The sequence below is a fragment of the Gymnogyps californianus genome, chromosome 1, assembly GCF_018139145.2.
Source record: "Gymnogyps californianus isolate 813 chromosome 1, ASM1813914v2, whole genome shotgun sequence".
Lineage (NCBI taxonomy): Eukaryota > Metazoa > Chordata > Aves > Accipitriformes > Cathartidae > Gymnogyps > Gymnogyps californianus.
The window spans coordinates 119807313-119813312 of NC_059471.1; the positions used below are offsets into that span (position 1 = coordinate 119807313).

Consider the following 6000-nt stretch of genomic DNA (forward strand, 5'->3'; position numbering starts at 1 on the left):
CAAGATGCACTAGAAAAAGCAAAGGATTTTTCTTCACAGAGCAAACCTGTAAGCTCCGTAAGCTGAATGTAGTAGCATCTCTCAGGTACTCCTTTAGTGTTATTTAGATAAAGATAAGTAATTCACACGCATCACCAGATGACTGCTTTATTATGAGGTTTTGGGGTTTTCTTTAGATCAAGACCATCTTTCTTGCTCTTATAGAATAAACCTCAGGAAAAAAAATAGAAGTCTTATATCAGGACATTGTGCTGCACAACTGTTTCTGTAAAACTATTTCTGAGATTTTATCCTCTTTCTACTTTACCCAATTCCTGCCCGACGCATTAAGGGCATTGCTCACAGCAAAAATGTTACCAGTATCCCTTGCCTTGAAGGCTTATTTGCTCTTACTAGAAAAGCTATTCACCACTGGGCAGTTACCTGAAGGCCAGATCAATTGTTCTTCCCTTAGCTGATTTTTATCTCAGTCAGTATTAAAATATTTCAGGACTTGATCATTTATGGAAGTTGTTTTGATCCCAACAAGTTTATCTTGCCAGGTCTCCCAGTCTTTGTAAGTGTAAAACTCTAGGAGATCTCCTTGTCTAGGGATCTGAGACCTTTTAAGGCATGTGCCTGCAAATTGTTTTCTATCCTCAAATATATAACTATACAATATTTCCTCATTATGTCCACTCAACTGCCAGTGTAATGAACTCTTCATAAGTTTCATTGCAGCACATTAGAATAGTCCATGCCATGAGACAGTTCAAATCCAAATCAACACATTCTTAGCAATTGTTTCTGCTCAATAAAGAATTATTCTGTTGGTTGGTGGGGTTGTTCAGTGGAAGCCATGATAGTCTAAGGACATATGAAAGTACAGGAAAAGGTAACCCAGCTGGTTTGCCATCCTTCAGCCCCCTCTCCAGCCCCCGTTAAATACAGACAACCGAGGGTTTGGGCAGAAACCCCCCCCATCCATAGACCCCATCAGCTATTACTATATAGGATTAACTGAGATTTACTGCATAACATGAAAAAAAGAAAAGCTGGGATAAACTGTGGTATCAACTTTGTAAAGATCTCCCTTTAATGAAGTTTTTTTGTCCCCACCACCACCCCAATTTTATTAATTCAGCTGATCAAAGGTATCACTACATTTACAGAGGCAAAGGAATGAAAGTGATTTCATGATAATACCAGTAGTTGTAGTAGACACTTCAGGCTGCTTCCATCATGTTCCCACCAGTGACCAGTTTCCTGGGTGCTCAATGCACTGCTACTGCCCCACTTCTACTCCAAAGAGAAAAAAACAAACAAACAAAAAACCCACAAACAACCCACAAACCCCAAATAACATACCCAAACCCAACACACTAAAGCATTCCCTTTTGCTGGGAGCTCTTCTAGGCACACAGTAAAGACGGTTTTCCATTTCTTCTTCATTCAGAGTTAATAAAAGGCTGAGCAGCCATGGATGAAGATATGTTACTGAAACCCACAGAAACGTAAAAGGTTTAAAAATTGAAACTGTTGGCCTTTAAGTGGCTGTAGATAATAGCTGAGCTGCAGCCATGCTGCTTTTAATCTAACAGCACTGAGTGACAAACGATAGCATGAGGTGGAAAGGAATGGCCCCCCGGCAGAGTCTTGCTCTTAGTAAGTTTTTAGTGTGCTTACTAATCAAATATGAAAATAAGCATGCCATCAGCAGCACCTTTTAGTTTATGAAGGCACTTGAAATAAAACCTCACATACGACTTGTGCAGTTGAGTTAGAAATTAGTGAAAGGTTTTCCATCTGGAAATTATCATTTGCTGTAAGTTCCTTTCTCCTTTCTTTTTATCAGAAGACCAAACATCAAAGTGTAAACAAGGGATTTTGGAAGTCTTTAACAAGCTATAGCATAGTCAAAGCTGAAAACGCTATGTAAACTATGGGTGTAAAGAAGTTCCTCAGCTCTATCAAGGCAGCACTCTCTAGCCCTAGCACTTTTTGCAAGATTTGTTTTTCCTCAGTGCTTCTCTTACTGCCCACTGAATCCCATAAGGTTTGTCCTCAGCCTCCTATTCTCTTTCTGCCATTTTTACTAGATCTCATTTACTCCCGTGATAACTGTGCCCTCCTACTTCTGACCCAGCTCCAAGCTTATGCTCAAGACTCCCATTTCTCAGCCTCTACGCTCTGCCATCTGATGATTTTTGACTTTGAATTAACCATTCAGCTCATCACATTGTCCTACTACTTAAATGTTGGGCAAGTTCGATTTCTAAATGAGTAGTATCTGATAGAAATAAGATATTAAACAAAGTTTATGCAACCAAGCAAAGCATGGTTTGCAGGGGTCAGCAACTTTTGTCTCACTCCTTTCAGTAGGACGCTTCTTCAGACACTGAAAGATCATTTGAATCAGCACTGAGACTTGCTCATAGCAGAGCAATTTTGAGTTACCCCAAAAACTTGAGCCTATATTAGATTATGCTGATGCAGTCAATGTGGTATTTTATTGATGGGTCAACTGATTCAAACAAAGTTGCTCCTGCGAGAAGCAGGTGGTGCACCTTCGCTCCCCACAAGGGAGCTGGGCTCTTCGGTTTGGTGAGAGGGGACAGTGTAGCTGCCATGCCAGAAGAAACGTGCAGGGGCTCAGGTGCAGCAAGCCCTTCTCACATGCTGCCAGGGCAGGACACCAAAGCACCCCTGGCTGGAGGAGACGCCACACCTGCCCCATCACATCCAGAATTAGGAGGAAAACAAGGCAGGGTAACCCCCAATACACGGGGGTACAGGTGCCGCAGTAGGACAGAAGGAGAATTATTCATCGCCCTGCTCCACTAAGCATTGCCTTTGGCCACACACATGATCCTACTGTATGATAAATTGTACTGTCTCAGAGGACGACATGCAGCTCTTTGTCTCCGAGTACGATTTCCAAGCATTTCATGTGCTTCTTCTGTTATGCAAAGGGTAAGTCAAAGCTCTGATTTATGTGTGGCTACAGCCACTGCTTTGCTTAGTGAGGGGGTTTTTGGTGTGTGTTTTAGACTTCATGTGCACGTCCCGTGCACAGGACAAACACAAAGGTGGTGACATTCAAAGGAGCATAAAGAACTCACACTCATCTGTCATTCAGTGACAGCAGAACTTGGACACTTGGCTTCTGCACAGCTCTGCCTAAGTAGCTGTAACTTAATAAGTAGGTAGGCAGGCTATTTGGAACCCTGTGCACCTGGTTTAAATACATAACAATAACAGAGAAAAGGTAGGGGCATAGATGGAAAAAAAATGTATTTGTCAGCTCAACTGACAAATTCAAGAAGCTACTGCTATTTTCTACTTTGATTTATTCAGGGGAAGAAAAAAAAAGAGCATGCAGATTTAAATAACTGAATTTGCACAATTCAAATAAAGGAAACTCCAGGTTTTCAATGGCAAAGGCTCAGCCGTGTTCATCCTAAGTTACAGGTACATAATGGTGACATGGACATAGACCAGACCTGCACGGTCCAGGACATATCTCTGGCAATATTTTAATTGCTGGAGCCAAAACTCATCCTACCAATGCTATTGAACAAGAGCTTTCATTGGAAGTCATGTTTTACATTCTCAAAAAAAATAAATTGGCCTTGATGGACTCCACCTTTAGGTAATCAGACACTCCTAAGGGTTTTAGTTTCCAGAGCTCAGTTTCCTAGCCCCCACTGAAATTCTGGTAGTGGAAATTTGACATGCAGAACCTGAAACATCCAAAGCCACTGGTCTTATTACTTAGGGGCCTCCTGCCTTCAGATTTCTTCCAAAAGTCAGTTTTTCCTTTAGCTCCTCCAGACCTCCCTTGTGTTACCGTTTCAGTTGCTTCAACTTCAGCTCTGCAACACCTTTACCAGAACTGTGGGAGTATGTCTATACGGCAAGGCTAAAAAAGAAAGCCTAAATCTTTCACTACAGCTCACAAGGTTCAATATAGATGACAAACAGTCAAAACTCTGATCAGCAGAGCCTAATCAGCATAGATGTGCCCCTCTATCCCACCCTGGCATAATCAGCAGTAAAACATGAGAAAACAAGAGGAAGAAAGGATGGGCTAGAGACAGAGGTGATCATCTTAAACAACTGTCTAATCATTCATAACCTTGATTCACATATATAGTAAGTACATCCTCTTCCTTTTCATCAGCGTATGTTGACACCTACGGTAATTACTCCCAGAAAGTTAACTCTCTGAGGCAATATTTCTATCCTGCTTAATTGCACAAGTACCAACTTGCAGTCTATCAGTACTGATGAGCAGTGACATCCTCCTGTCAGCCTAGTAATTTGTTGGCAGAAAATGCCACAGACACTTTCTTCTCTATCTTTCAAAGCCTCTCATGCAAACGAGGCAGAGTAATTAGCACTGACCTTTGGCTAATGCTGGTTGCCAATCAGTGGTGCTTCCCTACTCGGCTGCTGCATTTATATATCCCCATTTAACAACCAGGAGTACAAAATACGCACGTGGTGCTCGCAGCAGGCAAACAGCAGCGCTCACTATCTGGTCACCATCAGCATTTAGGATGTTTTCCTAGTACTGCTAGGGACTGCTATTGCAAGTGCCCAGAAGGAACAAAATTTCATGACACTCCACATCTCATAGAATTAAAGGCAAATTTTAGACTAAAAACCAAAAAACCTACAAACAGAAAACAAAATAAACTTGACAGGCAGTTTTCATGCAGAAAACTTTCAGTGAAAAAAATGCAGGCAACCTGGGAGTTGCAGAAAGCGTAGGCAAACTGAAGTACTACACTCTGGTCTGGCAACAGGACTTGCTGGTCCGAGACAACCTTATGGAAAAGGTTATTTGAAGCTTCAAAACACTAAGGCTCAACAGTTAAAAGTGACCACAGAATGCTCCATTACTATTTTCAGAAGTGACTTCCCCAGGACATGGAAGACACAGGGGGCTGTCCAGATGAGGTCGGCTGTCCATCTGTCCATCCCCCCAGCGAGCGAACTCCCTAAACCTCCAGGGTTTATTCTGAGCTCCCTTACTCCAGGCAAATTGGTTACAGTCTCATTCACTGTCAAGCGAATCTAACGGAAGATAAATCACCCTGCGTTAATCTTTTACAGTCTACATATAATACAAAAGAGCAGTAACTTGACACTTTAATCATGGTACTGTTACAAGCTGCTGTTCCCCACCAAGCTGCGAGCGCCTCCCGTGCTTCGGCCCATTGTCACGAGCCGCCCGGCAGCTGTCACAGAGTGAAAAATGCCATCTCTGCCTGCTTGCAAGAATAAAGATTAATACAGAAGTCAATGGAAGTTGCTGGTGCCTACCAGGACAGAAGAGGAAGCAAATGGTCCTGGAGCTCCGGTATCCAAGCATCCCCCCCACCAGAGGGTTTCAGCTTGCACTGAAGATGCAGAAGTGCTGGCATGGGGATCGCCATGATGGCATTCAGCAGTTAAAGACTGTCTTCTCCATACACACCAAATACATACCCAATAGGCTCTCTCTCTAGTTCAGACAAAGCTCAGTTTGACTCCACATTAAAATAAAATTTGACCCAAGGAAGACATTTGTCAACAGGACAACTTTCTACCTTCCACATCCATGGGGTTAAGCAACTGCATAAACTCTCTCCAGTGTTTTCAGCATCTCCAATTAGTCAAATGTAGCAAAAGCATTTGCCCAGTAACATACACTGTCTTTCATGGATGGAGACAAGAAAAGAGCTACTTCAGAAACCTGTAACTAATGAACTAAGTCACAAGAAAATATGTACCTAATTATCTATCAGTGGTCTACACTTTAAAGAAGCTACCTTTGCCTCCACAATAGCAGCTATGTGTTTTGAAATCTAGGGATAGCAAGCTGCAACACATTCATGGGTAAGCTTTATTTGGGGAGGAGGGAAAGGAAGATTTGTATTATCCTTATTACTTAATTGCAAGCAAGGTCACATACCTGTAGAAGATGAGTTCTGCCCAAAGCATTTCCGTTAGCCAACAAGGTAGACATACAGG

General features: G+C 42.3%; 1 long non-coding RNA gene across 1 annotated transcript in view; it reads right to left on the reverse strand.

The window, feature by feature from the left end:
• The window catches only part of LOC127029314 (uncharacterized), a 119100-nt gene extending 113100 nt beyond the window's left edge, over positions 1–6000 (reverse strand). Inside the window, exon 1 of the long non-coding RNA XR_007768177.1 lies at positions 5942–6000. This is a non-coding gene — a long non-coding RNA (uncharacterized LOC127029314). The remainder of the gene's footprint in view (positions 1–5941) is intronic.